Raw genomic sequence first — 15,545 nt, forward strand, 5'->3', positions numbered from 1 at the left:
AAAGGCACTCATAGTCTCTGTCCTAGAAGAGCTTGCATTAGTGAGGAAGACAAAATACACAGATAAAATTATGACAACGGAATGTGGGTCATCCTATAAAAATGTTGTATATTGAATGCTGGTTAACTCCAGCAGGCAGGTGGGGAGAGGAAAATAGGCAATTTGATGGTAGCATTGGGACCACCATTGTATTAGTTTCTGCTACTGCAGTAACAAATTGCCACAAACTAAGTGGCTTAAAACAACAAAGTTCTCTAAATCAGAAGTCTGGGCACAGCATAGCTCAGCTGGTTTCCTCCTTCAGATTTCACAGGGCTGAAATCAAGTGTTGGCAAAGCTGCTGCATTCCTCACCAGAGGCTCTGGGAAATGAACCTTTTCCCAAGCTCGTTAAGGTTGTCGGCAGAATTGCTTCCCATGTGGCTATAGGACTCAGGTCCCATTTCCTTGATGGCCATTAGCCAGGAGTCGTTCTCAGCTTCTAGAGGTAGCCTATGTATTCTGTAGCCTATATTTTGTGGCTCATGGTCCCTTTCCTTCAAAAACAGCGCGTCGGATCCTTCTCGTGTTTCCATCCCTCTGACCTCCCCTTTCAGGGTAGCATCTTGGTTATAGACTGTGCATGTGGGTTAAAGAATCTCTTCAATGACTGGGGACTCAGGGACAGAGTCATTTTAAGCAGGGTTTTAGAGCCCCAGTTAGGTGGGTTGCGGATTCAGAGCCGGGCTTGCATTCTAGCAGGGGAAAAATCAAATAAAGCAGGTCTCTGGAAGGACGGTATACATAGATGTGATGTGGGGGAAGGTGGTGAATGGATGTCATGTGGGTTCTTTGGCTGAGCGATGGCTCCAAGACCCATCTCTAGCGAGGATGGGATTTGGATTAGAATGCCAGGATTGGTTCTCATTGGCTGAGTCTACAAGTTGGAGTTCTGAAGGGCAGGCTAAAGCCAGGTGAAAACTGGCACACACAGGAGGGAGCTCCCAGCTCTTTGTTGTGGAACTGTAGAGGCTTAGAAAAGAAAAGGTAGTATTTATCCACTGTGCTAATGTTTGAGTTTTACAGAGTGTCAGGGGTATTCTTCAGAGCAACCCAGTAGATCACTTGCTCGTTCCCACACTCAGGGATAAGTTTGAACAAATGTAGATACTCGAAGTCTTGGACAATTTTAGTTTTGCTTTGAGGGAAAACACTCTCTGCCTCCTGTCAAATACTCTTTGATTTCTAACATTATCCTACCACCTCTACTAGTTTGGCTCAACATGAAAAAGAGCAGCCTGGATAGATACTTCTCTTGAACTTGAATTTGTGGACTCATTTTTCCACAAATTTCCAAGCATTTGGAAACAGTAACATTTATGATATTCTAATGGAAATTTCCTGTATTATGTATGCAAGTTTTCCTGAACTTTCATTTTTCTCTCATGGCAAATGTTTGAAGTTATAAAAATGATAGTTAAATTTTCAAAGGTGAATTTATGGGGGCATACTTGGAAAATACTTTTTGTCGTTTTGTGACCACACCACTCTTTAGCCTGAATTTTTTTCAACTCTCTATGAAGGTAATATCTGTATTGCTAGTGTAATTCTGTCTCTAAGATAATACTTCTCATGGATGATACTGCTGGCAATTTGGAAGAAGAAATCCAACTGCATACTTTGAAAAATGCAGGAGTTGAAAGTCAAAATGTTTTGCAGATTCTAAATAGGGAAGTAAAAAGCTACATAATAGAATTAGATAATATGCATGCACCAAGGTAAGGATAGGAGGATTGTTTTTTCTGTTACCTGCCTAGGTGTGTATACTTGACATATTTAAGTTAAGCAGCTGGCTACACATGCCCAATCCAGAGTCTCACTACTTGGGTTGGTTCTAGGTTAACCAGGCAGCTGTAAAGATTCCAAAAAGCTTTAGTCATTGTACATAAGCTCATGGATATGATCTTTGTAATATACTTTAGGCAATTGTTAAGTACTTCAACTATGAATTTTATTATTATTAGTTTGCCACCTGTTTGTTTCTTTAGGTGTGAGAGTTGAGGGCAACTGAGAAGTTAGAGGGTATAGTCCACACAATGACCAGTCTCACTCTGACACCAATTACAAGTTCAGGGGTCCACAAGACCACCTTTACTTCTGACACCGGTTTCAAGTTCAGGGGTCCACAAGAGCACCCTGAGGTTTGATAATTTGCCTGAAAGCCTCACAGAACTGACTGAAATCAATTATATTCACAGTATGGTTTATTACAGGGAAAGGCTACAGATTAAAATCAGTCAATGAGAGAAATGCATAGGGCATAGCTTCCCCTGTTCTCTCCCCAGGAAGTCAGGGCATGTTACCTTCCTGGCATTATTGTGTGACAGTGCACATGGAGAACTGCCAACCTGTAAGCTCACCCACACCTCAGTGTTCAGAATTTTACTGGGGCTCCATTACGCCACCATGATTCCTTGCCCACGTTGCTGATTTCAGTCCCAGCCCCTCGTCAAGCTGATAGCTCATGATCCCAAACTCCCAGTCTACATGACATTGCTGGTCTTTCTACTAAGGGTGGCCAGCCTGTCCCCTAAATGCTATCGGTGTGACCTGCTCCCACCCTAAATCACACTGTTACACTATCAGCCATGACCCAAGGCCCCAGGCAAATAAGATGCTCCTTAAAGGCTTAGAGATTAACTCCCAGAAGCTCAGGGCAGAGCCCAGACCGCTTTCTGGGTCCCTTAAGTTCTTTACTATCCACTGGAATCCTTTAGATTAAGTTGGATTTTGTAAAGTATGTTTTCAAGAAGAAACTTAAAATATTTTATTTTTATAGTTTTATTAAAGTATAATTTACATATAACAATTTACCCATTTTAAATGTACAGTTAGAGTTTGGGGAACTGTATACAGTCATGTACCATCTACCACAACGCACACTTCTGTTGCCCCCAGAAAATTACTTCATTCCCCACTGTCATTAATCCTTACTCCCATCCTTGTCCCCAGGCAACCCCTGATCTGCTTTCTGTCAGTACAGTTTTGCTAGAATTTCAGTACAGTTTTCCTAGAATTTCATATACATGGAATCATATAGTGTATAGTGTTTTGTGTCTGGCTTTTTAAACATAGCATAATAATGTGGGGTTTTTTTGTGTTTTTTTGGGGGGGGAAGGGGAACAGGACTTTATTGGGGAACAGTGTGTACTTCCAGGCCTGTTTTCCAAGTCAAGTTGTTGTCCTTTCAATCTTAGTTGTGGAGGGTGCCGTTCAGCTTCAAGTTGTTGTCCTTTCAGTCTTAGTTGTGTCGGGTGCAGCTCAGCTCCAGGTCCAGTTGCCGTTGCTAGTTGCAGGGGGTGCAGCCCACCATCCCTTGTGGGAGTCGAACCGGCAACCTTGTGGTTGAGAGGATACACTCCAACCACCTGAGCCATCTGGGAGCTCAGCGGCAGCTCAGCTCAAGGTGCCGTGTTCAATCTTAGTTGCAGGGGTGGAGCCCACCATCCCTTGCGGGACTTGAGGAATTGAACTGGCAACCTTGTGGTTGAGAGCCCACTGGCCGATGTGGGAATCGAACCAGCAGCCTTCGGAGTTAGGAGCATGGAGCTCTAACCGCCTGAGCCACCGGGCCGGCCCCATAATAATGTTTTTGAGATTTATCCATATTGTTAAATACATCGGTGGTTTGTTCCTTTTTATTAACTGCGTAGTATTCCACTGTGTGGGTATGTATTATATATATATACCACATTTTGTTTTATCTATTCCAGTTTTTGGATAGTTGGGTTATTTCCATATTTAAAATTATTTTTTTTCTATTGTGAATAACACTGCTTTGAAAATTTGTGTACATGATAGTGTATGGACGTATATTTCATTACTTTTGGGTGGATACCTACCATGTTTTCCCGAAAATAAGACCTAGCCAGATAATCAGCTCTAATGCGTCTTTTGGAGCAAAAATTAATATAAGACCCAGTCTTATTTTACGATAATATAAGGCCCGGACTTAAAATAAAATATAATATAATGTAATACCAGGTCTTATATTAATGTATGCTCCAAAAGATACATTAGAGCTGATTATTAGGTTCGGTCTTATTTTCAGGGCAACAGGGTAGGACTGGGATTGCTGAGTCATATGGTCAGGGTATGTTTAACTTTATAAGAACTTGCCAAGCTGTTTTTCAAAGTGGTTGCACCGTTTTGCATTCCTAGTAGGAAAGTAGGAGGGTTATAGTTGCTCTTCCTCCTCACTAACATTTCGTATTGTCAGTCTTTTAAATTTTAACTATTCTAGTGTGTGTGTAGTGATAACTCATTGTGCTTTTAATTTGCATGTTTCTAGTGACCAATTATATTGAGCATCATTTTAATTGCTGGTTGACCATCCATATATCTTCTTTCGAACATTAAAAAAAAGACAAATTAGTGTTTTAAAAAGTCATAGGGGTTCTTTATATATTCTGGATACAAGACCTTTGTCAGGTATATGTTTTGCAAATAATCCTCTTATCTGTGGTTTCTCTGTTCATTTTCTTAATGGTATCTTTCAACAAGCAAAAGGTTTTTATTTTGATGAAGTCTAATTTATCCATTAGATACATTTAAAAACATGTACACAAAAATGTGTCTTTTTAATGGTTTATGCTTTTTGTGTTCTAAGAAATCATCAATATACCCCAAAGTCACAAAGATTTTTTTCTGTTTCCTTCTAGAATTTTTTTATTTAGCTCTTATGTTCATGTCTATGATCTATTTTGATTTAATGTTTACATACGATGTGAAGAGGTCAAGGTTTATCCCATTTTTCCCCCATATAAAAATCCAGTTATTTCAGCATCATTTATTGAAAAGACTATCTTCCCTATTGAGTTACCTTGGCACTTTTGTCAAAAATAGATTTTAAGTCTGAGGACATGAAAGAAAATTGATGGAGTTTCTAGTTGTGGCAAAAACAGTATCTAAAATTAAACAGGATAATGATATCTTTTTTATAGCATTGTTTTAAATAACTAGTTGCAACAAATCAGGTAAAAGAAATAAGTGGAATGGGTGTAGGTCAGTAGAGAGAAAAATAATACTATTTGCCAATGACAAGGGACTATAACCTGAATGTTTAAGAGATTAAAGAAAAACATATCTTGAAATGAGATGCTTAAATCCTGGGTTATAAAACACCCACCTAACTGAATTCAGTGATTTATTTTATCAGTAGAGAAAATATAATGGAAAAGCTAATACATGTTTTATTAAAAAATAAAATCTAACAAGATAATAGGGTCAAATACAGAGAATTATAGTATTTTAATAGAAAGAAAGGAAAACAAATAATAAGAGATATACAATCTACTCCTGGCTGAGTCGTCTTAATATAATAAACATGACAATGCTAACAAAGTTAATTTACAGATTTAATACAATACCAGTCAAGATCCCAATAGGATGTTGAATTGAACTTGATTGATAGTATAAATCACATAGTAAAGGCGCAGGCAAGAACTTCAGGGGGGGAAACCTTTTTAAAAATTATTCTTGTTCACAAAATAATTTGAGAGGATTAGAATTAGGTGCATATATTAAGATGATTAAATGGGGATAAAAGATCAGGAGCCATGCCAGGAAGTAGAGAAGAGATTAGACCAGAAATCTAGGCTAAGTGTAGTTACTGAAGTTGAGCACCAAATTAACTGAACTGTTCTGTCTTTGAAATAGAAAGGGAAACTGTGGGTTTCCCCAGAGGTTGCACATCCAGAGGCCTCTAAGCAGTTACCATAAATCACTTAAGTGGGCTGGAAATAAGACAACAAGGAATGTTGGACACTTTGAACTTTGTATGTGTGTGTCCCATAAAAGGAGACAGTTACTATTCGGTTCTAGCTGAGTTTTGGCATGTGGGTTGATGGGCCCAGTGATACTAATTTATCAGGAGACGCCAGAAAGCAATCTATTGGTGGAGGGAGAGGAGAGTAGAAGCTCACAGGACCTATTGTCTTTGTTTATTCGGGCCACTATAACAAAATATCACAGACTGGCTGGCTCATCAACAACAGAAATTTATGTCCCTTGGTTCTGGAGACTGGAAGTCCAAGATCAAGGTACTGGCATGATCCCATTCTTAGGAGGGCCTTCTTTCTGGGTCACCGTCTTGCCCTCACATGGTAGAAGGGGATAGGGATCTGTCTGGAATCTCTTTTATGAGGCTCTAATCCCATTCATGAGGGCTCCACTGGCCTGGCCTGATCACCCCCCTAAAGGCCCCTAATAACATCACCTTTGGAAGTCAGGATTCAACATAGGAATTTGTGGGGAACACAGTCAGACCATAACACTTATCCATCGTCTGATTTTTAAATATTGACAATCAGTGTACTGGCCAAACAAAACATATCCAGGGGAGGTGTTACTTATTGTCTGAGTCAGGTTATGTATCTATAGTTGTCATTATCTAATTAATGATTATGTAGTTTAGAGGGGAACAAAAGGAGTTTTGCCATTCAAGACCAAAAGCTATTCCAATATATGTTATTAACAAGACTACCTGAAGGCAGATGAATGACAGTGATGGAAACAAAATAGAAATATCAGAAATAAATTGATGGTGGTTTAATGTATGAGTAATCAAGTAAAATAAAAACTAAAAGCAGTCAGTGTTTAACAAAAGACATCTTTGAATGATGCCATGAAGAAAAAAACTATTATACATTTAGATCTATTTTAATTGTGCTATGCAAAATAAATTCCACATGAGTTAAATATTTTAAAACAAATATTATACAGCACTTACCTTTGTTGTGGAGAGGAGATCATTTATACATTGTTGAAGCAATAAAGAAATAAAGTAGTAACCAAGGTAGGTATGTTTGATCAAAAAGTTTGATTCTCTGATATAAAGATAAAAGCAAGATAATGGGAATGGTATTTGTAGTTTTTCTATGATGGATAAAATTTTTCATGTAATTGGGGATGTAGGCAGATAACCAATGGCGGTTTGCACTGGAGGAAATAACACCAATAATATGTTTGGCCTAAAAATCTTCATTTGTGAAATTAAGATAATAGTGGTACGTAGTAGCAAAGGTGTTTTGGGGGAATAATATAAACGACGTAGACTCTAGCGCACATTGCCTGGAAACATACGTGTTAACTGCCATTATTATAATCATCTTCATTATCATCACCTTCTGAAACAAGTTTCAAAGTTACTTGTCAGAGCTCCTTCCCTTTTTAACCAGATGGGGAAAACACGCTAGTTTAACCAGCTTTGTATTTGTGTAGTTTATAAAGTGCTTTCACATATTCTTTCTCATTGATTTTCACTCTGGCCCTGGGAACCATTTGAATTTCTTCTCTGTGGGGGCTTTCAGGATTCACTCTTCCATAGTCATAACTTGTAGTGTGTCATCACCCTTAATCGCTCCACCTACAAAATCACTTCAAACTAATTATTCAGGAATTCCCCATTCTGACCACAGCCTTCTCTCCTTCCAGCTTGCATGTTCTTTGCCCACTGGGCCCATTCTTTGACTTCTAGTCCTTTGACTCCTATGCTTCCAAAGTGCTCTTCTTTCTCTACTTTTATGCTTATTTTCTCTTGTACTATAATTTTTTTCCATAATATATTGACATTATTGAGTGCCTGTTTCTGCCTTACTCTGTCTTTCTCAAAGATTAAAAGGAAATCTACGGTGGACAAAGGATTCAAACAGTCATTTCTCCAAAGAAGAGATGAATGGCCGATAAGCACATGGAAAGATTTGCTCATCAAGGACATGCAAATCCAAGTCACAAGGAGATACCACCTCATATCCACTAGTATAGTTATAATAAAAAAGACATATAGTCACAGGTGTTGGCCAGGATGTGGAGAAATGAGGTTCCTCATACATTGCTGCTGGGAACATAAAATTGGAAAACAGTCTGGCAGTTCCTTAAAACGTTAAACAAAGAGTTACCCATATGACCCAGCAGTTACTCCTCGGTATCTATCCAAGAGAAGTAAAAAACATGTCCCTACAAGGAGTGCATACAAATGTTCATAGCAGCATTATTCATAATAGCCAAAAAAGGAAAACAACACAAATGTGTACTAACTGATGAATGGATAAACAAAATGTGGCATGCCAATGGAATATTATCCAGCCATAAAAAGGAATCAAGTACCGATCGATGCTACAATATAGGTGAACTTTGAAAACATTATGCTATGTAAAGGAAGCTGGTATCAAAAGACTGCGTATAAATGATTCCACTTATGTGAACTGTCCAGAGTAAGCAAATCCAGAAAGTGGACTAGTGGTTGCCTAGGGCTAGGGGTTCGGGAGTGGAAGGTGGTGACTGCTAATGGGTTTGAGGTTTCTTTTTGGGGTAACTACATGTTCTGCAATTAGATTATGGTATGAATAAACAACTCGGTAAAATATACTTAAAAACAGTGAATTATAGAAAACATTGAATTGTACTATTTATAGGTGAATTTTATGGTATGTAGATTATATGTTTATATATCAGTAAAGCCTTTAAAGTAAAAAAAAAACACAACAAATCTCTGGCCTTTGGCTCTTAGCGCATATTATGTCTCAGTATGAGTGCTAGAACAAGTTGACTTTGAGAATGCTCCCTCTGAATATGTAGAATTTGAGATTAAATAGAAAACATTTTCTTCCTTGTAGCTGTTGTGAAATATTTTTAAAAGATGTTTTAGTTTGCTTTCTTGTCTTAGTATGAGATCTACAAATGTCTGACACTTGGTTATCATTCTGGGAATTATTTCTCCCTTTATAGTACATGTATAAGGAGATAGACACTGTCTCCTTTTAAGAGTCATTTTTGCCCCCGTGCAATTCCATATCCATGCCTTTGTTTTACAATGTTAGTATCTGTTTTGGTTCTTTGCTTGTCTCACTTTACTCTTGGTTTTATTCTCCTTGGAGCCTTTTGACAATCTGTTCAAAGCTATGAAATACGAAGTCTCTCTTTAGAAAACTGCATGTGAGCTCGGCATCTGGGGACACTCACAGTTCTCGGCGCCCAGCCCAGTTTCTTTCAAACTGTCTACTGTTCACGGAATTCTGCGCACACTCAGCTTGGAGAGTGATCACTCTATACCCCCAAGTGCATATAGGTCAGTCAAAGCCTACACCAACTTCAATGCCATCTGGGATGCTTTCAACTTTGAAACAGCCATCAAGACCTAAGGTATGGATGAGGTCACTATTGTCAACATTTTGACCAAGTGCAGCAAGAACAGAGACAGGATATTACCTTTGCCTACCAGAGAAGGACCAAAAAGGAACTTGCATTAGCACTGAAGTCAGTCTTGCCCAGCTACCAGGAGACGGTGATTTGGAGCCTATTGAAAACACCTGCTCAGTATGATGCTTCGGAGCTGAAAGCCTCCATGAAGGGGCTGTGGGGACTGATGAGGACTCTCTCATTGAGATCATCTGCTCACGGGCCAACCAGGAGCTGCAGGAAATTAACAAGAGTCTACAAAGAAATGTACAAGGCTGATCTGGAGAAGGTCATTATTTCCGACACATATGGTGACTTCCGCAAGCTGATGGTTGCCCTTGCAAAGGGTAAAAGAGCTGAAGATGGCCTGTTATTGATTGTGAACTGATTGACCAAGATGCCTGGGATCTCAACGATGCTAAAGTGAAGAGGAAAGGAACTGATATTCCGAAATGGATCAGCATCATGACTGAGTGGAGTCTGTGTCACCTCCAGAAAGTATTTGAAAGGTACAAGAGCTACAGCCCTTATGACATGTTGGAGAGCATCAAGAAGGAAATCAAGGGAGGCCTGGAAATGCTTTCCTGAACCTGGTCCAATGTATCCACAACAAGCCCCTGTATTTTGCTAACCAACTGTACAATTCCATGAAGGGCAATGGGACTCGTGATAAGGTCCCGATCAGAATCATGGTTTCCCACAATGAAGTGGACATGTTGAAAATTAGGTCTGAATTCAAGGGAAAGTACCCCAAGTCCCTCGACTACTACACCCAGCAAGACACCAGGGGTGACTACCGGAAAGCGCTGCTGTACCTGTGTGGTGGCAACGACGGAAGCCCGCGATGGCGTGAGCATCCAGGAACAGTGCCCCTGTGCTTCCATCGAACAGTTCTAGAAAATCAGCTTGCAGCTAACCGCCCCACCCCCCGTGCCCATTCCCATGAGGGTGACGTTAGCGTTGGCTGCTGCCCCATCCTTGTTTCAGTTGCCTAATCATTGCCTGGCTTTCCCATAAACAAAGAAATGAACATTCCAAGGAGTTGGAAGTGAAATCTATGATGTGAAACACTTTGCCTCTTGTGTACTATGTCATAAACAGACGAATAAACTGAATTTTTACTTTAGAAGCAAACAAAAAAGGAAAACTATATGTGAATTTGCACATGAAATTTTGCTTACAATTTCAGAAGGGTCACAAATTTTCACATAGGATAAGAATCGCAATTTACACACTCACCTTGGTGACCTCATGTCCTCCCAGGGGTGAGGTTATCATTTATATGCTGATAATTCCAAAGTCTCTGTCTCTTGCCCAGATTTCTCTGCTGGGATGCTGCAGTCAACTGTCTAGGTGCACTCGGACACTCCACAGATACGCGAGACTCAAATTGTCTAAAGTCGAAACACGATATTTATCCATTTATACCCTACTCTTCTTCCTGAGTCCCCGGTCTTAGTGAACGGAATGGGAACCCAAACCAGAATGCCCTAGCCACCCTGGTCTAAATCAGATGCTAAGCATCTTCTTTATTTCTTTCCTTCCACATGTAATTAGTCATCAGGTTTTCATGATTGTGCCTAGCTGCTTTAGAAATCTCCTTTTGATTCCCATCCCAGCCTAGTCCAAGGCATCATTTCCTGGGAGCGATTCAGTAGTCTATTGACCAATCAGTCTCCTTACTTTCTTGCTTACCTTTAATTCGGTCTCCACATTGCAGCTGGTGAACTCTCAGTGGCTGCCCAGTATCTTTAGGATGAATTCCAAACTTCCTCGCATCTTTAAGACCACTTATGCAGCCCTATGTGATCTGGCTCCAGCTTGCCTGCCTAGCCACTTGTGTCTTTCATCACAGTCCCTCTCAACCATCCTGATATTTTTCACTTTCTCAGTGATGCTATCCTCTCACTTTATAAGCCTTTTCATGCTCTGTTCCCTCCCTGCTTCCATCTCCTTTCCTCCACACCTTGCTAACTCTTACTCCTTACTTAGGTCCTGGCTTTAGATTTTCCTTTCTTCTGGACTCCTGACTCTCCCTTCATGGCACTCTTTTGATGTATCCTCTGCTATCCTCTTTTCTCTGCTATAATGTTTACACACCTTAGTAATTGCCTCCCTACTCTATGGACTGTAAATGTTGGGAAGGGAGATAATTGTTTATGTCGGTCTTATTTATCACAGTATCGCTAGTGCTTATTTAGCCCTGCACCTCGCAGAGATGTTAATAAATTCCTGTTGAATGAATGAGAGCATTTCCTTCTGCCTAATACGTCTTCTTCTTTACTTTCCCTCTACCCCTGCCTCACTCACTTGGCAAAACTTCACATAATTACCATCCATTTCTTAATTCAGTAGATAGGAAAGGAGTTCCTGCCTTATTCCAGGCACTATTTTAGGCACAGGAGATATAGTGATGAATTAATTAGACAGTCAAATATCTCCCTTCTGGGACCTGGTATTCTACCAGTGGAGACAGCTACCAAACAGATAGTAAGTAAATTATGCCGTGTGTTAGTGAGTGTAAGCTCTGAGGAAAAGCAAATAAGGCAGGGAAGATGGCTAAGGTGCATCAGAGTGGAGAGCTGGCATTCTAGGTAGGGAGGCCGAGGAAGGCTTCGTTGAGAAGGTGGCTTTTGAGTGAAAACTCGAAGCAAGTGAGGGTGCTAAGCAACAGCCGTGCTGTTCCTGTGGAGAAAGAACATTCCAGGCAGATAGAAGTGCAAGGGCCCCAAGGTGAGAGAGTGCCAGAGTGTTTGAGGAACAGGAAAGAGACCAGTGGGAGGAGAGATCAAAGGGTAAACAGACTCTGTGTACAGCTGTCTTCATCTGACCCCTGGGCTTTCCCCCACAGTTTTAAATTATTTTCAGCTCTCAATAACATTAGTTTACTAGAAAGAACTATAGAAGTTTCTCTTCTTAGCGGTTACCTGTGCACGGAGGACTATAGAAGTGCTAATGTAGAAACTGCCCTGCTGTTTAGAGTTCAGCGGTTTCTTTGGAGGTTGAGGAGGTACATGCTTGGGCATTTCTTTAACACGTTCCATTTCTTTCTCAGGACATTTTTGCCTTTTCCTCGTTAGGATTGGGAGGCATTGGGAAGCTCGTCAACCTCCTGGGTCTGGTTTACTACAGTTCACCTCCGTCCTTTTCTTTTTCTTCTCTAGTCTGTGTCCCTACAATCTTGGGGGCATTATGAACATTGTACAACTCTCTCAGCCTTATCTTGAGTTACAATTTTAAAGACAAATTGTTGCTGTCAACTTGTTTCTTTGTCTCCCCATAGCTTTGTTCCAGCAAGTTGAGGGCCAATGAAGTTTTGGTTAATTCTGGGTTGCCATCAGTTGTTGGGTTACTAGGGTTTTACCCAGACTTTAGTGTGCTGGCCTTATAGCTCTGTCCTTGTACATAGCCTTCATGGGACAGCTGGGTCCCACCCCAATGGGATGACTGGAATTGCCTTGCTGGTACCCCACCTAGGAAATAAGAGGCCTCCGGGGCAGAATTCTACTGTGGGTGGTGCATAGATCCAGGCTCTCAGCCGTCTATGATTAGCAATGGCAGGAGCCTCTGCGAGCCTGTCGTGCTTTTCCTTTTGGTATGATTCACTTGCAGCACTATACTCTGTAGAAAGGGGCTATAAATTGTAAACTGATATGAGGTTAATAATTGGAAAAATGATCAGACTCCATTTTTATTCCCCTCTGGGGAAAACACACGTCAGGAATCACTAACGCAGAAGGCGACAGAGGAATTGTTGAGCCAGCTTTCCGGCGCTCGGCTTTAGTGCAGCAGCACTTCCATCCTGATCAGAGAGGAGAGAAGCCAAATTCGGCGCAGGCAGCCAGCAGCCGGCGTATCTGCTTGCCGCGTTTTGCTCCAGAAGGCCTTGCTGCAGAGTTGCCATGGTAGCAGGAGGCAATTTAATGGCAAAGGCTCATTTCTGAAGCAACGCCGCTGGTACCCCAGCCTCCCGCTCTCCGGCCATCAACCTGAGCGGCTGGTTAGAGCAGGCCACCACTACCATGGCCATGTGGGAGCATGTTACCTAATGGAGTGGAGCTGTAAGATGCTTCAATTCCAAGGATGGCCACTTCTTCCTCCTGCTTCTCAGCACCCAGCACTTTCATGTCCCATCCTGTTGTCCATCTCATCAAATTGTTTGCAGTGCCTGAAATAGTGCCCTTTACACGTGCAGTTCCCTCTGCCTGGACTGTTCCTTTCCCCATCTGTCTAGAAGATTCCTACTCACTTTCAAAATGTGGCTTAGATACTGCCTCCTGCTCCATCATGCTTCCTCGAAAACTCTAATCCTCTGTGCATGCTTACACTATTTCCTTTCCTCTACCTTCTCAACTTTGCCATATACCATGTGACTTTTGAAATGACTGTATATTTGTCTTTTCTTCTCCAGACTGTAACTGACTTGCCTTGTTTTGTTATTGTTGTTGTTGTTTGTTTGTTTTTATGAATTTCATGTCCCCAAGGCCTAGGCCGGGAGTGGACACATAGGAAACACTGAGTAATGTTTGTTGAATGAATCAAGTGTTTTCATATCGTCCTATTTAATTCTGATCCCGGGAGTGTTGCATGCCATAACAGAACTGTCGTATCCAGGTAAGACATCGGCGGCTCTGGAGTCCTACCGGATTGACCCAGTTTCATCAGCTGACTTGATTGGTCTGTACCTGAATCCCCATGACATTTATTCTCACTTTCCGGTTTGAATTGGAATGGCCGAGGTGGAAAGAGCAACACTTAGGAATCCGTCTCCCCAGGGCTCACGTCAGTGTGGCCTTCAGTTTGTTGCCCAGCTTGTCAGTCTCAGTTCCCTCTTGTTGAATTAGGATGTGTGAGGACAGCATCTCACATGCCCTGTGGCCCCAAGTGAATTCTCAGTAAACCTTACTTTCTTTACCTCGCCCTGTCTTCCGTGAAGAAAGTGAAAGCAAAATAGAAGTTGAAACTAGTTTTGAACCATCTCTGGCATCTTTATCTGCGTGAGATCATTCAGTGTTCATCTTCTTGCTCTGAGCACAGCTTTAAAGGTCACCTTTTTGTGTGTCTCTTGTCCCTTTTCCTGGGATTCCATACGTGACTGCCCTTCTGTTGTGTTATTTCCCCATTTTCATCTTTGGTGCATCTCTCCCCTTCAGTTCGCTGTGTAGTCACACATTTTATTTATATATCTTTCCTTTTCTGCCTTGTTGGGGATCACTTATTTGTATTTCAAAAATTTCTGTTTTAAATGAACTTATCTTTTGCTCTTGTTCAATAAATCCCAGAAAGCACCTCAACTGTAGTACATATTCACATGCCTTACCTGCCATCCTCTGTAATGTTTGCTTTACAGTTTAGTATGAGCATTTTTCTTCAGTCCCCTAACATTTGAGGTCAAAACTCACTTAGGCTATTTCGTAATGCTCTTTGCAAATATGGTCTTTTCAATATCATATGATCATGTCGTGTACATCTTGTACCTGCCAATGCCAGCAGATATCGAGGCTGTTTAGTTTGTATTTTTCTCTTGTTGCTTCTCTTCCTTCTTTAACTCCCATTTTGGGTATTCATTCCAACTCCTCTAAAAGATGTGAAACATAAACAGAGTTGTTTTTAAGTTATTAATAGGTCTAGTCAGACACTCACTAAGGATAGCAATGAAAATTTACTTTTGACTTAGGTTTCTGCATTATCTGTGACAGTGGTTCTGCACCCTGAAAGGATAGGGCATAGGGACATAATCAGAGTTGGGCATAATCAGAGTTGCGTAAGATGCTTTTTAAAAATTCATATGCCCCATCCCTTTCCCAACCATTTGTCTGGTTGCAGAGTGAATGTAGGCTGAGTGTTTTAAGAAACCTTTCTAGAATCTTTGTAGCCTCTTACCTGGTGTCTCTCCCTTCTCAGTTGAAAAACACTCATCTGTAGATTTGTTAGTTATAATAATCTGGCCAGCCAATGTCATGCTTATTTGAGAACTGTTATTTGTTTCATTTCAAAAAAATAAAATTGCCACATATACTTCATTTTGTTTTAAGTAAAAGTAAAGCCAAGTATATACTTGCCTGGCTAAGGATATTTTCAAATCAAAAGACAAGAAAGTGTAGTTTTAATGAATCATAAATTTGTTTCATACAGACACTTTTTCTACTAAGCAAATATTTAGTTAAATACTAATGAATTAAAATATAATTACATATAAACACATTGCCATGCATTGAATGAACTCTGGAATGCTGGAAACAATATGCAATGTTAATATAGAACAGTTAAAATTACTGTATTTGTAGGAAATATTTTGAGAATAGAGCAGATCAAAAATAGTAAAACTCA

General features: G+C 40.5%; 1 protein-coding gene and 1 pseudogene across 5 annotated transcripts in view; both read left to right on the forward strand.

Annotated features, from left to right (window-relative positions):
• SLC44A1 (solute carrier family 44 member 1) overlaps positions 1 to 15,545 on the forward strand; it is a 178,877-nt gene that overhangs the window by 69,944 nt on the left and 93,388 nt on the right. The gene's annotated exons all lie outside the window — the stretch shown is intronic.
• On the forward strand, positions 2,075 to 10,527 carry LOC117032024 (annexin A2-like; annotated as a pseudogene).

The sequence above is a fragment of the Rhinolophus ferrumequinum genome, chromosome 12, assembly GCF_004115265.2.
Source record: "Rhinolophus ferrumequinum isolate MPI-CBG mRhiFer1 chromosome 12, mRhiFer1_v1.p, whole genome shotgun sequence".
In the NCBI taxonomy this organism is placed as follows: Eukaryota; Metazoa; Chordata; class Mammalia; order Chiroptera; family Rhinolophidae; genus Rhinolophus; species Rhinolophus ferrumequinum.